Below are 23964 nucleotides of genomic sequence, written 5' to 3' on the forward strand. Positions count from 1 at the left end.
CTGGAGGACGGAGGGGTGTCTGCAATGTTATAATGTGAGCACGCTGCATGTGAAAGCCATTGCTGACCACATCTAGGGGATCTGATACGCGGGAGCTGGTAGTGGGTGGAGGCATCCAGAAGGTGGTGGTAGAAGAGGAACGTTGTATGCATAACGCCTAAGGCCTGACCAGAGGACGACCACTGTTCTAGAAACTGGACACAAATCCAACTTCTACGGCCAATGTTAAAAGACAAACTGAGGCATGTTTAAAACAAGACTTTACGTGAGCAAAACTAGATTCAATTCAGGCACCGCCAAAGCGGAAGTGGTGAGGAGCGCTCCAGCCACAGGAGCTGCAGAGATTTTTAGTTTCAAAGGGCAGAAGCAAAGCAAGGAAATGACTGACTTGCTATCGCTTTAAAGCCTAGTTGGTGGTTTGTGACTGGTTGTCCTCAGCGCTGTGCGTCACCCTGAGGCGTTGACAGGCTTAGATTTTGGTTGCTTTACGTAGGCGGCCACATCACTAGAGCCACCGCAGGCTAACGGCCTCCTTGCAGGGTTCATTTACTAACACCAATTGTCTGAGTCCTCACTCTTACTCGGTCACTTCACTTCCTACGCCTCACTTTTTCTTCTGTAAAGTGGATATTCAGTAGTAAATTCTCTGTGGAGTTGTCAGTACAAAACAAAGTGATTATTAGTAACCACGATCATGTCCTGAATGCATGGAACACGTCACCATTTGCCAACTACCGTGTCAAGTTAGCAGAAACGACAGAAATTAAGAGCTCTCCGCATAAATTCACACACCCGTGCACCAGGTAAGGGACCACAGGCAGACGTTCACTCAGCCTTTCGTGTGTCCCTCACGGAATACACGCTCTCTCCGGGGCGGGGGGAGCACAGACACTTACGGGAGTTTACTTTTCAAATGCGTTGATACAACCAGGTCTCACTTTTGTTTGGATGAGTCAGCAAACGCTTTTTGGAAGCCCCAAAGTCTCCACACCTCCAACGTTTCGCGCTGCCTTAGTCTCAGAGCTCAAGCCCCTACTCTTCAGGCCGCGTCACCATGGGAGACAGGCTGCATGCGGACGCGACGCACGGCGAGCGTGCTGACGTCCTCGAGCCCCGCCCCCACGGTCCCGCCCACTGACTTAAAGGGCAGCCCCGCGGCGTGGAGGGCGTAGATGCGTGCGCCAACACCAGGCCCTGCGGGGTGTCTGGAGCGTGGCATGGGGGAGGTTGGCGTAGCTGGGGCCCGTGGCCCTATGTCTTCTGGCTGCGACGCCGGTCCTGCGCACGCTGCGGGGCCGCAGCCGCCGGGCGGTGGGCGCCCGAGGGGCCGGGAGGCGAGCCGGGGCCCCCAGGCGGGTGTGGGCATCGTGTCCGCAGCCAGCGTCCCCGAGGCCGCGCTCGGGCCATGATCCCTTGGTGAAGCTGCGCCGGGACAGCGTGGTCGATATCTTTCCGCGCTCTGAGGACCTGTGCGCGCTGCAGGACTCGGTGCCTCTGCCCTCCGTGCGCGCTTCCCTACAGGAGGGCCTGCTGGACTTCAGGCCGACCGCCTCCGCGGGGTGCACTGGGCGCCGCTCCTGAGCACCCGCTGCCCCTGATCTGTATCCAGAGCTTCTTCCAGCCACGGCTTGTCGAGACAGGTTTGTACTTCCCGCTTCCAGGGCCCCTCGTGTGGGCGCTGAGAAGCGGGGTTTTAAATGGTGCAAGGTGGAGGGTGGGCACTAGAACCAGCGCCCAGTGACCGGGTGTGCGTGCACTAGACGGGGCATGCGGCCTAGGACTCCTGCCAGCTCGGTGACCCCGGCCGAGTGCCTTAAGGCTTCAAGGTCTCAGTGTTGTCATCTGTAGCGTGGGCTTAACAGGACCCAGTCTCTGTGGCGGTTACAAGGATGCACTGTGTTAATGCTTCTAGACTGTACAAAGTAGAACACTTAGCACAGTTTGGAGCATCGTTAATTGTTGCACAGATGTTACCTGGTCTGTTGAATGACTTTGCCTGGTACACACCAAAGCGATTAGGAAATGGATATATCCCAGCTTCATTTCCTTTCCATTAAAACAGGGCTCAGGAAAGAAAAAATCTGTTTTTCAGTAGTCGTATCATATAGTGGAAAGAGCACTGGTGTGAAGGCAGCCTAGGGTTTGAATTCCAGGGCTTATGGTGTCTGTGGCCTGGGCAGGTTTCTTTTGCACTACAATCCCCACACTTGTAAAATGACATTAATAACCACTCTTTCTGTGGGTTCTTAGAATTAATTAAGCAGGTTATGTGTGTAAAGTATCCTGGCACTTGAATGAGTTGTCAGAACCAAGGGCTGCTGGAGACGATGCTTCTGCCCTAGGTAATCTTCCCTTCTACTGGGCAGCAAGTAAACACAAGCACAGTAGTCAGTGCTCTGGAAGAAGTGAGTTCTGGTGCTATAGAGCACAGAATCTTGGAAGGGAAAGTTCAGGGTAGGATTTTTGGAGGAGGTGCCATCCTTTCTAAGGATATGTAGAAGCTCCTGGGGTGGCAGGAGAGAGCAGTGTGTGTTGAAGTTTGAGAAATATAAGAAAATATGGCAAAACTACTGTACAGGACTGGAACTCAGGGTTTGGGAGAGAAATGAGAGTTGATACTGGAAACTTAGTGGGGCCCAAGAGAAGGGGGCCTTGTTTGTCCTGTCAGAAGTTTGGATGTTTACCCTGAAGGCTGTGGGAAACACCAAAGAACAGTGAGATGAACTTGGGGTTTAGAGGCTCACTCGGACCTCCATGTGGGAGGCAGTTGATTTGGTGCAGGGTGAATTGTAATCTGAGGGTCCCACTGAAGTTATGAAAGGTGGGACTGGGTTTTGCATATCTGAGAGAGAATGGGTGGGGCCTGGTGACCAGTTAGAAAAGGGAGGGCAGCAAGCGTGGGTGACAGTTTACAGCTGCATCTTTTTGAGAGATACAGAGCCCAGTAGGAAGGGATTGGGGCTGGCGAGAGGATCTTACTTCATCTTCAGTGCTTTAGAGGGGCCTGGTAGACGGGTCTGGACCCAAGGTACAGATCTGGGCTTTTTGGGAGGACAGGTGTTTGAAGGCATGGTAGAGACTTAGGTTATCCACAAGAAGATCCAAAGAATCATAGGTCTGAGAGATTTTTAAGTGGGTATATTTGAGGATGTTTATAAGCTGTGAGAAAGCAGCCAGCAGAGGAAGGGTGTAAAGATCTAGGACAGGAAATGATTGTTCATTTGATTTTGAAAAGCTGAATACTTATCGTGTGCCTGGCCCTTTTCTAGGATCTGGGGTTCACACCATCTGTTATCTCTTCTGCAAGGATAGTTCAACTCATCCCCTGGTGAAGAGAAGTCAGATTATTCTTTGCATCCCATTCAGGTATAAGAACTGTTCTGTACCTCTGAAGGGACTTTACTTAACCAGAGTAATAAGTTAGAAATCAAAAGAAATTAGAGCTGGAAGGGACCTTAAAGGCCACTGTACTTAATTTTGCCTGATATTTGACATTGAATGTAAGAAAAATTTATTGTAGAGCCCATTCTCTTCAGAGTTCCTTCACTGAACTTTCTTTATGTCTTGCATCCAGTGGGTCTAGCTTGTAAATTTTGGCCTCCTCCTAAATTTGCTTCTTCATCCATATTACATTTTGCCCAGACTATGGCAGAAACACCTGGGTGGTTTCACGGCCCCTGGGTTCAGTTCCTCTAAGTTCATCTGCCTACTCGGGTTAAGTGATCTTCTAACAGAAAAAGATGTGCTTAAAATAATGCTGCTAATGGCTTGCCCACACAGAGTTAGTGCATACTAGCCGCCCAGCGTGTGCTCTGCACGGAGGCGTGTAATATGAACTGTGCTCGGCCAAGCCTTATAGGGCTCTTTGCCCTGAGGAAGGGGAGCTTTTTGTGATCACTCCCTTTATCTAGTCGGTCCTTCAGCAGCAGGAAGCCTTTTTCTAATCAGCAGAGGCATCCTTACTCAGCTAGTGGTAGCCCCAGGTCTCACCACCTGTGGAATACAAGCCATGCTCTCTCCCAGGCTTGCTTGGACCAACATCTCTATTTTCATTTCTGTCTCTTCTCACACTTGGACCCCTGGCCTTTAGTCATCCCCACCTGCAGTATTTACAGTGCCCAGCAGGAGTCAGGCTTGAGTGTCTTTTCACACATGTTCCCTCTGCAGCTAATGCACCTCCTACTCCAACTCTGCATAGTCTCATCTTTCCAGACTGTACTTCAGGGTTATCATGAAGCCGTCACTTAGATATAACTTTTTGCCTCCATAGGAAGCTCTGTGCATAAAGGTTACGTTTATTTATCTCATGTGATTGAAATTTTGAGTTTATACATCTTCCTCCTTAATGAAGGCTTTAAGGGCAGGAGTCGTTTCTAATCCTTACCCCAGAGCAGATGCTTTTGTTTTTATTTAGATACTTTTTAATGATGATAAAATGTATGGTTTAAATCACTCATTTTACAATAATTTTGCTTTAGGTTGTGACAGAAAAAGAGTTTTCAGAAGTCGTGTTCCTGCGATAAGAAATAAAAATGTGACCTTTCAGTTGTGTAAAGCTCATAAATGCTGTGTATGTCCGTCGGGTGCTCTAAGGAACATGGAGCTAAGTGGGCTAGTTGTGTGAGAGAGAGACTTAACTATGTTAACAAACGTGAGCCTTCATTGTGTCCTGCCAACATTTGATAGTTGCTTTTGGGGCTAACTAAACCAGTAAAAGTTTAAACTGTTCCTCCCCATTAAAGGGATTGAATAATTGGCTTCTTTGGTGCACCTGTGTCTTGTGAATTGTCCAGTTGGGGATGGAGGTTTAGAAAGTGGGTTTCAGTCTTGTTTAAGTGTCTTCCCATCAGACTGGTCTCGTGATTTCCTACACACCATGTCTGTCTACCTTTTCCTGTCTACCTTTTGTTGGTAGTGTTCAGGCCTGGATTGTCTCCTGTACCTGCTCAAACCTTGGTCCATTCTCATTTGTACCATGGAAGTTTGTCATGCTGGATACTGTCAGAATTAATCTTACTTAAGTTTGTGTTAAGCCACAAACTACATGTTTTGTATATTTTCTGTTTTCTCTGTTTGTTTATATTTTTATGGTTTCTCTTCAAGAAGTATTATGGGAAGGGAAATAGCAAGATGAAGAGCAAAAAAGTCATCATTCTCTTTCAATTGTTAGAACATCTATCTGCAATCATAATTATGATGCACCGTGGTATGTGTTTTGTTTTTTGTTTTTTTTTTTGCGGTATGTGGGCCTCTCGTTGTGGCCTCTCCCGTTGCGAAGCACAGGCTCTGGACGCGCAGGCTCAGCAGCCATGGCTCACGGGCCCAGCCGCTCCGCGGCATGCGGGATCTTCCCAGACCGGGGCACGAACCCGTGTCCCCTGCATCGGCAGGCGGACTCTCAACCACTGCACCACCAGGGAAGCCCCGTGGTATGTGTTAAAAGAAGAAATATATGTAACGTCCCGTAGGAGCAGCAAACTCAGTGGTGTTGGTGAGGGTGTGTCATGGAAGTAATCACAAAGCAGGTGACTCTTGATTAGGGTCCTGAAAGATTAGTGTGCCTTCCCTGTGTTCAGTAGTGGTCTGGAGGGGTCAGGAAGCCTGCCTTTCAATCTGAGGGAACAGAGAGTTTGAGGTCCTCTCTCTTCTATTGCTCTAGTATACTGCATAGCAGCTAATAAAATACTGGGTTTATAGTTGACATTTAAATCGCTGATTGATCATCAAGATTGGCATGTATCATTGGAAATGAAAATCGGAAGAATCGTATGCTTTTCAGGTTTTTCTTTTTTTTTCCTTTGTCTCAAAAGTATGTAGTACTTTACTGAGTGGTTGGGAATAAAGTTTGCAGTATTCAGTGTATTCAGTTTTAGTACCTAAATAGAATTAAACTGTTGCTGTAAACTGGAATAACACTTTGTTACTGACGAGTTTTAGGATGCATCAGTTCATCAATTACCTGTTTGGGAAGATTGTAGTTAATGATTTTAAGAATGTGGCTATAAACCTCCAATTGACTCAAGAAAAGCAAATAAGTCAAGATTGACAAATGTATAGGCTCTTCATCTTATTGTGTGTGTGGTTTTTTTTTCCTTTTAGTTACTTGTCAAGGTATAAAGAACTCTATCACTGTTAAGACAGTAAACTTCACAGGGTATAATCTGACATGGCAGGGAACAGATCACATGGTCAAGATCTTAAAGGTGATTTGATGTTTAAACTTTCATGAAAACATATGTGATTGAAGCACATTAACATATTGATACAGATGGCAGTTAATTTTTGTCTTTTCATACATGTGAGTGCAGCTTTTGTTTTGTAGAAAGAATATGACTAAATGGTGATGTGAATTGCTGTTGCCTAAACTATAGTGTTGAATCCCCAGTGTTTGCACTTGAGTTTAACAACTCTGTGGTTTCCTATCTTCTTCCTGAGACACTTAATCTCAGGTCCATCCTCGTTACACAGAGTGGTAAATTAGAGAACAATTAATATCACCATTTAAAGAAGTGAGACTGAAATCTCAACCATCCTGAACATAGGAACTGAAGGGGGCTCTCAGCTGTTCAGAGAGTTATTACCAAGCCAGTCGGCTTAATGCTGTTCAGTTTTCTCCATAGCAGAGCTTTCCAGGTCCTTCTTTTGAGCTTATTTATTTTTATACACAATTCTGTATGGATACTGTACATAATACTAAATAGTTGTATTAACTGGGTTTAACTGGTGATGTATTTACATGAAGATCTAACTTCGTCTTGTTGATATCTTTTTAGGGGCTTTCCATTCATCAAAGCTTGTGATGTATGTAATCAGTTGCTGGTGTGTAGCTATCATATTTATGATATATAGGGCTTGAATTGGGAAAGGTGGATGGTCATTCTTCTTGCTTTTTAAACTGACAGAGCCTTACATGAAGCATTTCCCTCTCTGAAATAAATCCATGTAAAACATGTTTGGTCGCTCTCCCAATGCAACTGTGTAGTTGTGTGGATTTGGCGCATAAATGGCAGCCTTGTGGTTATGTCTGTAAACAAGGAAGCCTGTTTTCCAGTCCGCAAATCAGCTGTTACCCAGTGAAACGAACTTGACTGCCATTTCTGACCCCTCACATGGAGCTGTCATACTCAAGAATGTTCACATGTTTTCAAGAAACGTTGTTTGAGGGCTGTATGTACAAATTCCTGATCTGAAAGCCAATATAAAGCAACATCTCCCAAACCTCTGCTCTCTCACCAAGGCCACACACATTCCCTCGCTTATGGCCTTATGGCAAGCTAATACTGTCAGTATCAGATTCTCCTTCCCAGTGGTCTTGGGAGACTGCATAGTTGCTCTGTGAAAGGCACCACTGCTGAGGTTGAGAGAAGAGCATCTTGGGTGTCAGTCCTGGCCTTGCATTCCCAGAGAGAAGGGACCTCGTTCTCCTGTTAGGGTTTTCCTATGCTGCAGGGTTTGCTGCTTGTTGTCAAAATGATGTCCTAGTGACTTGTCTTCTGCGTGGTTATATAATCCCAGCACAGTTCTTTATGATCTGTAGACTTTTATGGGGTTGTGGCCAGGTCAGTTTTTAAATGTTTGGAAATGTCCTATTGAACAACATTGCAGTGTCAGTAAAGCTTGATGGGAGAATTGTATTACTGTTGCCCTAGTTTTGGCTTAAGGGTGGTGAGAAGATGAAATTTTTGATGGGTCAGTTTTAGTTGTGTATGTGTATGTGATTTATTTTTTAAAATTCTAATGTCTATTATTTACAGCTTAGATATGTTGACTTTCTGATTATTCATCAGTCCCTTTACTGATGTATTTTCCTCTGAAAAACTACATTTTCTTCCAGACTGGTTTTTTTTTGCCTTATTTTATTTTATTTTATTTATTTTTTTAATTATATTTAATTATAACAAAGTGAATCAGTCATACATATACATCTGTTCCCCCATCCCTTCCCTCTTGCATCTCCCTCCCTCCCACCCTCCCTATCCCACCCCTCCAGGCTGTCACAAAGCACCGATCTGATCTCCCTGTGCTATGCGGCTGCTTCCCACTATCTATCTACGTTACGTTTGGTAGTGTATATATGTCCATGCCTCTCTTTCGCTTTGTCACAGCTTACCCTTCCCCCTCCTCATATCCTCAAGTCCATTCTCAAGTAGGTCTGTGTCTTTATTCCTGTTTTACCCCTAGGTTCTTCATGACATTTTTTTTCTTAAATTCCTTATATATGTGTTAGCATACGGTATTTGTCTTTCTCTTTCTGACTTACTTCACTCTGTATGACAGACTCTAGGTCTATCCACCTCATTACAAATAGCTCAGTTTCGTTTCTTTTTATGGCTGAGTAATATTCCATTGTATATATGTGCCACATCTTCTTTATCCATTCATCCGATGATGGACACTTAGGTTGTTTCCATCTCCGGGCTATTGTGAATAGAGCTGCAATAAACATTTTGGTACATGTCTCTTTTTGAATTATGGTTTTCTCAGGGTATATGCCTAGTAGTGGGATTGCTGGGTCATATGGTAGTTCTATTTGTAGTTTTTTAAGGAACCTCCATACTGTTCTCCATAGTGGCTGTACCAATTCACATTCCCACCAACAGTGCAACTTAATAAAATAATATGGGAAATTCCCATTACTAATCCTAACCATGTACAACAGAGGTCTGTACAGTAACATAGCAAAAATAAGTTCCTGTAATTTTACTTAGTCATTGCCTGTTTTAGACTAAGGAGCAGTGAGAGACATTTATAAATAATGATACCGCAGATCACTTTTGTTAAATGCCCTTTAATATTTGCATATTTGGATCTGGCTTGTGTTATCTATTTTACAATCTTGTCTTCTTTCTTTGCACTTTAGTGTAACAACTCTGTGATTTCTTATCGTCTTCCTCAGACACTCAGGTGCATCAGAATTTCCTGTGACTGTGGCAGTAGAGAGTCCTTCCTCCACAGAAATCGAAGAGGTCGACGTTTCCTCAGAACGTGTTCAGGAGGAGCCAGAGAAAATCCGTTTGAAACAAGAAGCATTGCAGGTACAAAGTTATCACTTTAAAGCTATAGAGAAGATTATTTTTCAAATGGAAGCCTGACTGCAACACTGCACAGCTTGTGTGAGGGTTCTGTTTTCTCCTCCCATCTGCGTTGTATCCCCTTGAATGGTTCCTTAAACTTAGACCAAGGTGAATGGTGGACACTTGAACTCTAAGAAATAAAAATCAAAATTGTCGTTAGTAATATATTTTCCTTTCCTTAGAACCTTAGTATATTAGATTTAGGGAGAAGCTTAGTGATCATAAGATAAAGAAATTGAGTTCTGAATGAGTAGAGTCAGCTGATTCAGTGCTCTTGTTTAAAGATGAGAAAATTGACAGTTCTAGTTGAACTCTCTTTTTATAAGAGGAAAATATGGCCTCATTTTAAATAAAAGTAAAGTTGAAAAACGTTTCGATGTTGATATTCTCCTTTCCTAAAATCAAAAATATCAAGAAGCTACATTCTATTACCAAATAAACCTGACCTCTAATGTCATTCCATACTTTTGTTTGTATGGACAGAAAAGAAAAATTGATTTTCATAAGAAATTTTTGCACCTCAAAAATAATATATTTATTTTATTTCAACTTCAATGCAGAGCTGAACACTTCTAGTAAATAAAGCAACACCATTTGGGGGGACCTTGTCTTTGTGCTACAAAGTCCATGTTTAATTTAAAAAAATTATTTAAATTTAAAAATTATTTAATGTGATTTTCTTTTCATATGAAACATGAAACTTGACAGGTTTCAGAACTAATTATCCCATTATTGTAGGACTATGGGAATTACTCTTTGATTTTCAAAAGAGAAAGTTAGATTTTTTTATTTTTTTATTTTTTTATTTTTTTGTGCAGTACGCGGGCCTCTCATTGTTGTGGCCTCTCCCGTTGCGGAGCACAGGCTCCAGACGCACAGGCTCAGCAGCCATGGCTCATGGGCCCAGCCGCTCGACCGCATGTGGGATCCTCCCGGACCGGGGCATGAACCCGTGTCCCCTGCATCGGCAGGCAGACTCTCAACCACTGTGCCACCAGGGAAGCCCGATTTTTATTTTTTTAATGAAAATTAATGATAATATAGAGAAATTTTAAGAAAAGAACTTAGAAAATTATGAGTTAGAGCAGGAGAAATCTTTAGTTCATGTAGAGTTACCCCCTTTCGTTTTATAAATGAGCACCTACAATTTGTAGCACGTAAGTGGTTTTTTAGTAAATAGCAGAGTACGACAAGACCCTAGAGCATGTAACCCTCATTCCTTGTCATTTTAGATGTGGTGTATTCATTTCCTTCACGAGTAGACCAGGAGATTGTATTTCTAAAAGCAGTGATAGACACTGGGGAAGACCAAGAAGTTTAAACACTGGGACCACAGAATAGCAGATTCAGAATGCATGAGAACCCTTTTAGCTCTTCTCCATTTTGACAAGACACAAAAATGATGGTATCAAAGTGTTTAAGTATATAAGCCCACAATAGTCAAGAGATTTCAACATAGTTTGGGAAGACGGAAGACAGGTGGAAGAGTGTGAAACCGAAGCAGTAGAACAGAGGAAAAGCATCACCTAGAATATGCACAGGGACCACGTGCAACTGAGGAGGATTCTGACCCCACCTGCAGAAGTAGCTCCGTGCTTTGATGCGCATGTATGAGAGAGGGTGGGGTTAGTTAAAAGTGTGACTGAAATAGGGGAGCTCATTGAAGGGTTGTGTTTGGAGGAGTGGACACCCAGCCCCGCTCTCACCCTCCTGAAATGAGATGATTTCATTTTGAAAACAGTGAAACTGGCGAGATCTAGGGCAGCTAGTGTGAGTTTTTACACCCGAGAAAATTGTGTTTGGGGGGGATCCTGTTACAGTTACTCCCCGCTTCTTCCTGCATAAGAAGCCAATCAATCGTTGACTTCAGGGAGCTTTCTGCACTCATTCTTTTTTTTTTTTTGCTGTACGGGGACTTCTCACTGCTGTGGCCTCTCCCATCGCGGAGCACAGGCTCCGGATGCGCAGGCTCAGCGGCCATGGCGCATGGACCCAGCCGCTCCGCGGCATGTGGGATCCTCCCAGACCGGGGAACAAACCCGTGTCCCCTGCATCGGCAGGCGGACTCTCAACCACTGCGCCACCAGGGAAGCTCTCTGCACTCATTCTTAAATAGAAAATAACTGTCATTTACCTGATAGCTGAGTAAAGCTTACAACATCAGAGAGGGGGAAAAAGAGTGAAAACATATCCTAGTAGGACCAGGGACAATTTAGGGAACAAAATAAATTAAGGAAAAACCTTAATTAATATCCTGAGAGAGGTTTAAACACACCTAGAAACTATAAAATAAGACTAGGGAGTTAATTAAAAAGAGAATGGTCAGAAATCAAGAGAGGTATTCTGGAAATGAAAATATGGTTGCTGAAATAAATTCAGTAGGAATTTAAAAAATTTCTCAGTGTATAAAAAAGAAAGACACAATGGAAAATGTGATAGAAATATGTTAGAGAGGCTGCATCTGGGAGATCCCACATGTTACTATTAGAAACTCTAGACCCAGAAAAAAACTGGAGGGAAGCTATCAAAGGGCAACAAAATTCCCCACAGCTGAAAGTAGACATCAGGCCTCAGACTGAAAATAGTTATACAAGACGAGCAAGAATAGCCTCATACCTAGGCACCCTTCCTTGTGAAACTTTAAAATACTGAAAAAATAAATTAAAATAGAATAAAATACTGAGAGGATACATCCATTCCAGAGAGAAAAATACTGGCTACCTAAAAAGAAAATTTAAAATCTGACTTTATCATACTTGTCATGAGCACCATGGATCCTGGAAGGCATTAGAAAGATACCTCCAAAGTTTTTCAGGCACATACTTTTCACCCTAGGGGTTTGTATCCAGCCAAACTATCAGTCATACGTGGAGGCTGAAGAAGATATTTTGTACAGAAAGAAATTTGAAAAATTGACCTCCTGTGCTACACCTTAAGCTATTTATAGACATAATCCAGCAAAATGAGGCAATAAACCAAGAAGGAAGGTAATAGGGGATTCAGTGCAGATTGCAGCTAGTCTAGAGTGGAGAGGCTTCTATTGATTGTGTGATTGAGAGCATAGAAACACCTTGAGGCATATTGTACTTACTAGGTATTAGGCACTGTTGGAAGGGAGGAGGGAGAGGAAGAGGAGAAGGAACTTGAACTCCAGAGGAGAAAAGGCTATACGGACATAAACATAAAGCCAACTAAACTATGGTTGATTTTTAACCTAGTATTGGTGAGGAAAGGAAGAATCCACTTCAACGTGACACTATAGATGTCCCCCTTTTCAGTGACACACAGGGGTAATGACCACGTATCTAATTTGTTGTCCAAACCAGAACTTGTCCAAACTCCTTACACTTCAATAGTGTAAGGAGGCACTCTAATGCTGTAACATCAGGACAACAGGTATAAACTGGAACAGCCCAAGGCGGCTTGGGGTATGTGGTCACCCTGCACAAGGGCAGTGACACTGGCACAGTATGGAACGAGGTGTAGTCTATACACAGAGACACAGTACATCTGCAGTGGGCAATATTAATTTCATTGTAATAATGGCAGTACTGTCTTGGTTTGCAGCTTTTATTGTCAATTTGCATGTAAACACAAATAACTAAAGTAAACTATACTTAGTATGTATTAGTATTAACTTGGTATGTACTGAAATGTATTGTATACTGGTATGTACTTAGTATATATTAGGCTCTAAGTGTTTTTGCATATATTAACTCATTTAATCCTCTGAATTGCCTTATGAGGTTGGTGCTAATATCATTCCCACTTTTGAGAACAGGAAGCTAAGTCAGGGAAGGAACTTGCCCAGGCTGTACCTAATTTAAGGTTGGATCGAGCCTTTAAGTTCAGGCTCTCCGCCTGTTCTCTTAAACCTTACTCCGTACTGACTCTCAAATAACAGAAGACTTAACTGCACATAGAACAGAATATAAATTTCAACTTTGACAACGTAACAGCTAGGTTTGGAAGGTAGACAGGAGGTAGAAAAAAGGGAAGATGGTATGAATGTCCTCATTTTACAAAGTGTGACGTTGAGAGAGTTTCTAGTTGATCAACAATGTAGGTTTTTAAGTATATGACTACAAGTCAAAGAGATCATGAGCAGTGGAATAACTCATGATGACATAACTTTACTGAGCAGTGTGGACATAGGAAAGAGTGTAAAGGAACTAAACCCTTACTTATTAGTAAGTTAGAAAGTGAACAGATAATGCCTCCAATTTAGTGAGAAAATAGTCATGTAAGAGTATTACTTGGAAATGGAGAAGAATTCAAAATAACAATAGTTGGACTTCCCTGGTGGCGCAGTGGTTAAGAAACTGCCTGCCAAGGCAGGGGACATGGGTTCGAGTCCTGGTCCGGAAAGATCCCTCATGCCGCGGAGCAGCGAAGCCCATGCTCCACAACTACGGACCCGGCGCTCTAGAGCCTGCGAACCACAACTACTGAGCGCACGTGCCACAAGTACTGAAGCCCGTGCGCCTAGATCCTGTGCTCCCTAACAAGAGAAGCAACCTCAATGAAGAGTAGCCCTCGCTCACCGCAACTAGAGAAAGCCTGCACGCAACAACGAAGACTCAACACAGCCACAAATAAATAAATAATAAAATAATAAAAATAATAATAAAAAATAACAATAGTTGATGTAAACCTCATAAAAAAGGAAATCCAAACAGCCAGTAAACAGAGAAAAGCGTACGACTTCGTTAAGTAATAAGAGACAAGTGAGTCAAAACCAAGGAAACTGCATGCCAATGAGATGGACAAATACATACAATCTGGTAGTATCAGGTATTGTAGACCTCGAGTACTATGGGAATCTTCTACCCTGTTTATACTGGAGTGTAAATCGACACAACTACTTTGGAAAGCATTTAGCCCTCTCCATCAACTGAAGGTATATAAATAGCCTGTGAGCCAGCAGCCCTCAACCCCGCCCTGTGTAAATGCACCAGAATAACCGGTACAGCAGGATTCCTGTCCATGATTTGCATTAGCACAAACTGAAAACAAACGAAATGTCCATTAAGAGTCAAAAATTAAAGATGATACAAATAGATGGAGAGATATACCATGTTCTTGGATTGGAAGAATCAACACTGTGGAAATGACTCTACTACCCAAAGCTATCTACAGATTCAGTGCAATCCCTATCAAACTACCACTGGCATTTTTCACAGAACTAGAACAAAAAATTTCACAATTTGTATGGAAACACAAAAGACCCCGAATAGCCGAATCAATCTTGAGAACGAAAAATGGAGCTGGAGGAATCAGGCTCCCTGACTTCAGACTATACTACAGAGCTACAGTAATCAAGACAGTATTGTACTGGCACAAAAACAGAAAGATAGGTCAGTGGAACAGAATAGAAAGCCCAGAGATAAACCAACATACATATGGTCACCTTTTCTTTGATAAAGGAGGCAGGAATGTACAGTGGAGAAAGGACAGTCTCTTCAATAAGTGGTGCTGGGAAAACTGGACAGGTACATGCATGTAAAAGTATGAGATTCGATCACTCCCTAACACCATACACAAAAATAAGCTCAAAATGGATTAAAGACCTAAATGTAAGGCCAGACACTATCAAACTCTTAGAGGAAAACATAGGCAGAACACTCTATGACATAAATCACAGCAAGATCCTTTTGGACCCACCTCCTACAGAAATGGAAATCAAAACAAAAATGAACACATGGGACCTAATGAAACTTCAAAGCTTTTGCACAGCAAAGGAAACCATAAATAAGACCAAAAGACAACCCTCAGAATGGGAGAAAATATTTGCAAATGAAGCAACTGACAGAGGATTAATCTACAAAATTTACAAGCAGCTCATGGAGCTCAATACCAAAAAAACAAACAACCCAATCCAAAAATGGGCAGAAGACCTAAATAGACATTTCTCCACAGAAGATATACAGACTTCCAACAAACACATGAAAGAATGCTCCACATCTTTAATCATTAGAGAAATGCAAATCAAAACTACAATGAGATATCATCTGACACCAGTCAGAATGGCCATCATCAAAAAATCTAGAAACAATAAATGCTGGAGAGGGTGTGGAGAAAAGGGAACACTCTTGCACTGCTGGTGGGAATGTGAATTGGTACAGCCACTATGGAGAGCAGTATGGAGGTTCCTTAAAAAACTACAAATAGAACTACCATATGACCCAGCAATCCCACTATTGGGCATATACCATAAACCATAATTCAAAAACCATAAATTCAAAAAGAGTCATGTACCTAAATGTTCATTGCAGCTCTATTTACAATAGCCCGGAGATGGAAACAACCTAAGTTTCCATCATCGGATGAATGGATAAAGAAGATGTGACACATATATATAATGTAATATTACTCAGCCATAAAGAGAAACGAAATTGAATTGTTTGTAGTGAGGCGGATGGACCTAGAGTCTGTCATGCAGAGTGAAGTAAGTCAGAAAGACAAATACCGTATGCTAACAGATATATATGGAATCTAAGAAAAAAAATGTCATGAAGAACCTAGGGGTAAGACAGGAATAAAGACACAGACCTACTAGAGAATGGACTTGAGGATATGGGGAGGGGGAAGGGTAAGCTGTGACAAGGTGAGAGAGTGGCATGGACATATATACATTACCAAACGTAAAATAGATAGCTAGTGGGAAGCAGCCGCATAGCACAGGGAGATCAGATTGGTGCTTTGTGACTGCCTGGAGGGGTGGGATAGGGAGGGTGGGAGGGAGGGAGACGCAAGAGGGAAGAGATATTGGAACATATGTAGATGTATAACTGATTCACTTTGTTATAAAGCAGAAACTAACACCAAATTGTAAAGCAATTATACTCCAGTAAAGATGTAAAAATAAAAAGTGTAGGCTGTTTTTATTATTGGATGCAAGCTAGTGATGCTGTAAAAGCTTTCAGCAAGTATGTGTTTCTTTCTTATATAAAGAACTGCCATTAAGGCTGCCTTAATATTTTTTAGATTACATTTACCTATAGATTACTTACAGGTTCAAATCTACAGTGGAAATAACTTTTTTTTTTTTTACTAGTTTTGGAATGATGTTTTTAAACCAGTTCCTTAGAAGACTCCTATGTGACCCACACTAGTAAAATATACCTTCAGGTGCCTCCTCTGTTTGTAGGGAACAGCAGTGTAAAATATGTAAACAAATGAGTGTCCTTGTTTTCTAAAATTTAGTCTGTTGATCATGTTGTATTATTGCTCTTCCCCAAATTCTCTCTCTCCATCAGGTAACATTCCTTATTATTAGGAAGAGGAAGTTCCTTAACATGTTATTTCGACAGCATAATTTACCCAGATGATGGTCATTATGATGATGCTTCATTTGTTTTTGATTTATTTTACTTTTTTTGATGATGCTTTAGTTTCATTTAGAGTCCACCATTCAGAGAGGAAGAATAGCTGGCCTACATTATTTCTCATACTTATTAAAAATTGCTGCATTCCCATTTGTGAGTTTGTTGAACGACTGGGTAGCATACCTCTTTATAAAGCTAAAATGGAGAGTAATAAATGAAAACACTCCCTAGCTATACTATTGATTTAATTGTTTATTAAAATAACCTCATATTGGACTTGTATTTTCCTCTTAGAAAATTGGCAAAGTGCTAATATATTTAGTTTAACTGGACCAAGTACATGTCTTATTTAACTTTGATTCCCCAGCACAAACTCATTTATTAAGAATAAATGCTTGGGACTTCCCTGGTGGTGCTGTGGTTAAGAATCCACCTGCCAGTGCAGGGACACGGGTTTGAGCCCTGGTCTGGAAAGATCCCACATGCCGCAAAGCTGCTAAGCCTGGGCGCCACACTACTGAGCCTGCGCTCTAGAGCCCGTGAGTCACAGTTGCTGAAGCTCACACACCTTAGAGCCCGTGCACCGCAACTACTGAGCCCATGTGCTGCAACTACTGAAGCCCACATGCATAGAGCCCCTGCTCTGCAATGAGAAGCGACCACAATGAGAAGCCTGCACAGTGCAACGAAGAGTAGCCCCCACTCGCCACCAGTAGAGAAAGCCCATGCGCAACAATGAAGACCCAACGCAGCCAATAAATAAATAAAATAAAATAAAATGGAATAAACAGTCGAGAATATTGGACTTTATTTAAAAAAAAAGAGTAAAGGGCTGTTGAATCGAATTAATCAGCCAAACGGTAGACAAATGAAGGTTGTGGTTAATAAGATGGGCCAGACTGCAATAGTATTCTTGTTGAGAAGCTTGCTTTAATCACCTTCTTATTTTCCAGCCTTATATAATCATGTATTAATGTGATAGAATATTTCTCATATTGAGAAAATAATAGTTTTGTATTACGCTGAATCTGCCTGGGAATAAAATAGACACCTTATCAAATTCAGTGGAGGTGTCATGAGAATTGATACCTAAGGGTTGTTGTGGGAACACATTTAAATTTTAAAAATATACAAGATTTTTGATATTGTCTCATGCCCACTATATTGTTTGGGAATAATGCAGTTTCAATTTATAGAATTGCATCATGTATTTTAGGGCTGGAGAGAAACTTGATAAGCCCTGCATTGAACCTAAAGAGGAATGCATTGCCATAAGGTGCTCATTCAAAAATCAAATAATGGGTCCTCCCTGGTGGCGCAGTGGTTGAGAGTCCGCCTGCCGATGCAGGGGATGCGGGTTCGTGCCCCGGTCCGGGAGGATCCCATATGCTGCGGAGCGGCTGGGCCCGTGAGCCATGGCCGCTGAGCCTGCGCATCCGGAGCCTGTGCTCCGCAACAGGAGAGGCCACAACAGTGAGAGGCCCGCATACCGCAAAAAAAAAAAAAAAAAAAAAATCAAATAATGATGTGAATAATGTTGATCATCTCTGCTGGAGGAAAAACATGCTACACATTAAACACATTACTTATTATATATTTATTTAACAATCTTGGACTTTATTAATACAATGTTTTGTAGTATGTATGCCTTATTTCTTTTCTTATAGTTAAATGTCTGAATTCTGAGAAATTTCAGCATGCTTTGGTGAGAGGAACAGTCATCTTATTTTCAAAAAGATGCAGGCACAGACTGTTTTTGACCAAAAGGTGTATTACTGACCAAAATTCAGCCATCTAGTCTGGAAAATAAATGAAGAATTCTGCTGCTGGTGAGATGAATACATAGGTAGAGGGAGGTGAAGAATATAAACTACTTAGCAGCCTTAAAGTTTCTCTTGACTTTGATATAAGTGCTGGAGAAACATCAATGTTATCATTCCCAGAGACCATTCATTTAGAAATGTAAATTAGAACAGATGGAAAAATACAGTGTTGGGAGTTACCTATCAGGAAACAAAATGGATGTGTGTGATATCTACCCACTGTCATGGTGAGGGGCCTGCATTACACTTAACTGTCTAAAGCTTACTCTGCTGAAACCTTCACAGCAAAGGTTCCCGTTCCTCATAATGACCTCTAAGTGAAAGTGAATGAGGTTTAGCTACCAGGTATGTGCTTCTGGAGCAACACACGAAGGGCCCTATTTTTTTTTTTTTACTTTATTTTTATATTATTTTATTTTTTGGCTGCGTTGGGACTTTGTTGCTGCATGCGGGCTTTCTCTAGTTGCGGCAAGTGGGGGCTATTCTTCATTGTGGTGCATGGGCTTTTCATTTCGCTGGCTTCTCTTGTTGCGGAGCATGGGCTCTAGGTGCACAGGCTTCAGTAGTTGTGGCTTGCGGGCTCTAGAGCACAGGCTCAGTAGTGTGGCACATGGGCTTAGTTGCTCCGCGGCATGTGGGATCTTCCCAGACCAAGGATCAAACCCATGTCCCCTGCATTGGCAGATGGATTCTTAACCGCTGCGCCACCAGAGAAGCCCACAGTGGGACCTTTTAACGTTGTTTCCAAAGCTATTTTCTTTGGAATACTGTTCTGTGAGATTTGGTAGAAAAAGAATCCCATGATCAGAATGTTTGGGAAACACTGAATATTTTAGCCCCACGTTATACATTCAAAATGTATATTTTTTACATCAGACCTAAAAATCCTAGAATAAACAAAAACTGAAAAAACAAACCAAAAAATCCTGCTAATTCGGTTAATACAAGTTTTCCACTGACCACTTGTGAATGTTTTTGAGGCACTGGCTGATACTGAACACAGTCTTGGGAAGGCTGATCTAAGGAATTAAAATTCTGTAAATTATGAGGAAAACACTTATAGGTGAGAAGAGATGCATATGGTAGCAGGCTTCAGTATTCTGTATTTCCATTCGGGAAATTGTTCTTATTTGATCCCTTCCACCCTTGATCCTTTTTCCTTTCAGTGGACTCTATAGTAGGGATAAAGGGGAAAATGTCAGTTACTACCCTAGAAGAGCTATTTACTCTAGTGTAAATACAGTGGAGGCTGGTAAAAGTGTGTTGATAATAAGACATATTAGCTTAGGTTCTCTTGGTAGCAAATAACAAAAACTAAATCAAAGTTGGATATGTGAAACCCAAGGGCAGAAATACAGCCAGGCTCAGGAAAGGTCTAGGAAGCAGCTATATCATTTCCAGTAATGTGATCGCCGAACTGCTTTTCAACAAAGGGCGTCTTCCTAATGAACTTCAAAATGAGCTCTGCTGCTTGTTGGAGTTAAAATATATATATATATATATATATATATATGTTTATACATATATATATGTATACACACACACACACAAGCATGCATATATACATATGATACAAAGAAAGAAAACATATATAAGTGGATGTTTTGTTATTACAACATGCATGCCAGGCATTGGTGACCATGGGAGGTCACCTCCGTGTTTCTGAGCAAGACAGCCTAACACTCATTTTTCCATTATCACTGTTGCCCAGAGTGAACTTGTCAAAGAGATACTCCACCATTCAGACTTCCCAACCCCTCCACCCCCCATCTTGCTACTCATACTTAACCATTAGTATTTGCATAATTAATGCACATAAACATTTCAGGTGAAACTGAAGACACTCTTTATTTTAATCCCTGCCCAATCCCATTCCCTTCACTTGTTCCCCAGAGGCAACTGCAATCATGATTTTCAGGCTATGGTTCTATACTTTCACTATGCACATGCACCCACATTCACCAGGTACCCCTACCTCACCCCACCCCACCCCAGTCTACCCCCATATACCTACATTATTTATAAGGGGAAGACTGATTTTGTGTTTTCCAGGGCCCCATGGAACACCTTCTCCCTCCCACTGTGGAGATCCTGAGCTGCATCTGGTTGGGGTATGGCTGTGTTCAGAAACTCCTGGATACCTGTTTTAAAACTTAAAAAATGAGAGATTTGCCCACACGAATCAACCAGAGACCTTAATTTATTTATGAACCAATAACTTTATTGGAAGAAACGGAAAAACTGGAAGAAAAAAACTTAAGTGATAAAGTCCAGGAAAAGAGAGTCCTGCCCTTGTTGCCAAAAAAAAAAACAAAACCAAAACTTAAGTGAACTTCTTCTGCAAGGGCACTCTTGCCGTCTGCATGGCAGGCATGGTGACCAGGGCTCTGGTCACCCCGTGGCTCTGGGGAAGTCCAGTCCAGGCTCAGTTCTTCTTGTCGCTGTCGCCCAGGGTGAGCTTGTCAAAGAGTTACCCTGCCAGCTCGACGTCTGGGGCCCCCATCATGCTCAGGGTGGTGACATGACCCTCCAGCTGTCTGATGAGCGCCACCTACTGGCTGAGGTAGTGAGTTGCCAGGAAGTGGAGCAGGTGGGGGTCGCACTTGTCGGTGGCCAGCTGGTGCAGTGGAGCAGGCTCCGGGTCACTAGCTTCTCCAGGAACAAGGCGCACTTCATGGCCTTGAGGCCGCTCTTGCACTCGTCACTGACTGGCTTCCTGATGTCTTGGAAGTTGAGGCGGCCCCCCCGCTCTGGTTCTGCAGGCGCTTCAGGCCCTGGGCCCACAGTGGCGCAGGAAGAACCGGCTGAAGTGCTTCAAGGCCACGTCGTCGCGGTGGAGGTAAAAGGCCACGGCCAGGCACACGAAAGAGGCCTGGAGCTGCAGGGTGAAATGGCTGTTGACGGCGGCCTCGCAGTCGGCGTGGTAGCTCTGGCGCACCTGCGAGGGCGGCGCGGGCAGCGTGGTGGGTGTGAAGGCCAAGGTGAAGGCGAAGCCGCTCGGAGTCCCTTTCACGTGATTTAGCAATTTCCTTCGTCTTGGGTAAGTGCAGACTTCTCTTTTGTTTGTCAGAAAACAAAAGGCTTAGGTGTATTCTTAGAGAAAGAGCTTAACTGTGTGGATGTATTTATCCCCTCCAGCCTCATTTGTCCTTTCACTGCCACTCAGCAAGCATTTTTTTTAACCCCTCAATGATGTTGTATGGAATGAGCCGCAGTGGTAGGAAATACCATTGATCTCAAATTATCTTTCATTCATTCATTCAGTAAATATTTATTGATTACTTAATATGGCCCAGGCCCTGGTATGGGATTTGGGCATATATTAGTAACAAAGAGAGACAAAGTCTGTTCCCATGAGGTTTGTATTCTAGTGGAGAAGCAGACCAAAACAAAACAAAACAAAAAACTACTGTTTTTCTCCCTTTCTTGTCTCCAGTAAATACGTATAAGATATTACACATGTATATGATATTAAAAAGTCAATATTTTCTTAGAAGTTAAGGATGTTATAGTGGAAGACATAAGACCAATCTAGGTATTTATAATTAATTAATTCAACAGCCATTTCTAGACAGTATTCCAAATATGTGTCAGTGTTTGACTCTGGAGATACACAGAAGAATCAGACATGGTCTCTGTTCTCAAGGTATAAGAAAGAGTGATGGACTGTTTTAAGTGCTCTCAATGGTTTTAAAGTTTTTGGATAAAATAGCTGTTTTCACTTACAGTTTTATTACCATGACTTTGACTAATGTACTTTTTTGGGGGGTCCCTTTATTTCTCTTTGAAAGCTCATGCTGTGCTATAATTATTGTTCATGAAGGAAGCAAAGGATCAAATATCAACTGTCACTTTGTACACTTATCTGAGCAATTTTAGAGGCATTTAATTGTTGAGTCTGTAAAGAAATAGAATAATAACAATGTCTGTTTGATAAGTTGATGTTAATGATAGGATCATACATTAGAGATGGAAAAGAACTACATGATCAGTTTCTCAGTGAGATAAAATTGTATTCTATGTTTGCTTAACACCAGTGTTTAGTCTTAATATAATTGCAATCTTTCAAAAATTTCCTTGAAATAGTCCATTGTAGACTTCACTGGAAGAATCTATTTAAATAGAAGAAATCTTGATTTTGTAGAACATTTTCTCCTTATGTCCCAAGATCATTTAATAATTAATTTATCTGGACAACTTTACTCTTCAAATATTAAAATAATACTATTGAATGGTTCTATGTCTACTAAGGGGTGATAATGGTGTTTCTCAGATTTTTTATCCCTCATCATTACTCCCTAGGTTAGAAGATAATGTTAAAATACATGTTATAACTAAGAGAAACCTAAGGTTTAAAATCTAACTTTTTAAAGGGAAATCAATAAACTAGCATGAACTGGAACCTCAAATTTCCATGAAGGAAATATACATATATCTAAACAAAAACATTGCATCCAGTTTTTCTTTAATGAGGAATGTAAAGCTAAATACAAACACAGAATGAAAAAACTTCAGAGCAGATGATGTTTTTAGAAAAAATTTAAATTTTATTTTTTAAATGTATTTATTTTATTTTTAAATTTTTGGCTGCATTGGGTCTTTGTTGGATGTGGGCTTTCTCTAGTTGCAACGAGTGGGGGCTACTCTTTGTTGCAGTGCATGGGCGTCTCATTGCGATGGCCTCTCTTGTTACGGAGCACGGGCTCTAGGTGCTTGGGCTTCAGTAGTTGTGGCATGCCGGCTCAGTAGTTGTGGCACATGGGCTTAGTTGCTCCGTGTCATGTGGGATCTTCCCGGACCAGGGCTCGAACGGATGTTCCCTGCATTGGCAGGTGGTTTCTTAAGCACTGTGCCACCAGGGAAGCCCCCGAAATTAAAAAAATTTGATAATCAAATTTTATAGTTTATAACTTGGTCTGTGCTAAGATAATGTCTTTTAAAATATCAATATAGGACTATAAGATGAAGGTTTCTTTGAAATGTTTGTGGTCAGTGTTGGTATTATGTTAGGATTCTCCAGAAAAACAGAACCAATAGAAGATATATTTGTATATTATATAAAATAAGGAATTAGCTCACGTGATTATGGAGGCTGACAAGTCTCAAAATCTGCAGTTGCTGTACTTGAGACCAGGAGAGTCCATGGTGTAGGTCCAGTCCAAAGGCCAGGAGGCTCAAGACCCAGGAAATTCAAGTTGAAGGCAGGAAAAAACAATGTCTCTGCCCCAAGGCAGTCAGGCAAGAGGAGTTCCTGCTTACTCAGAGGAAGGTCAGCATTTTTATTTTATTCAGGCCTTCAAATGATTGTATGAGGCTCATCGACTTTAAGGAAAGCAATCTGCTTTACTTAGTCTACTATTTCAAATGTTAACCTCATGGAAAAACACCCTTTCAGGCACAAACGATAATATTTGACTAAATATCTGGGTACCCCCTTTGAAGTTGACATATAAAAATTAGCTATCACAGTATTATTCATGAGAAATGCAGAGTCAACAAATAAAAATTCTCATGCTATAATCTGAAAAAACTGTTTTGACTTTCAGTTCCCTTCATTAATTTACAAATGTTACAGAACTAATAGTTACACAACTGATATTAGACAATAAGTTCTGACTCCGTGTCAATGATTAGCTCTCATTCATTCATTCGGCATATTTCTATTGAGCACCTATTATATGACAGGTATTTTATAGGTACTAACATAAAAACTTGTTCTATAAGCTCCTGATATTTGTA

The 23964-nt window shown here is 41.7% G+C and overlaps 1 pseudogene; it reads left to right on the plus strand.

Moving 5' to 3' along the window:
• Positions 1-244: 244 nt before the first annotated feature.
• LOC132494220 (centrosomal protein of 78 kDa-like) overlaps positions 245-23964 on the plus strand; it is a 134271-nt pseudogene continuing 110551 nt past the window's right edge.

The sequence above is a fragment of the Mesoplodon densirostris genome, chromosome 7 (genome assembly GCF_025265405.1).
Source record: "Mesoplodon densirostris isolate mMesDen1 chromosome 7, mMesDen1 primary haplotype, whole genome shotgun sequence".
Taxonomy (NCBI): Eukaryota; Metazoa; Chordata; class Mammalia; order Artiodactyla; family Ziphiidae; genus Mesoplodon; species Mesoplodon densirostris.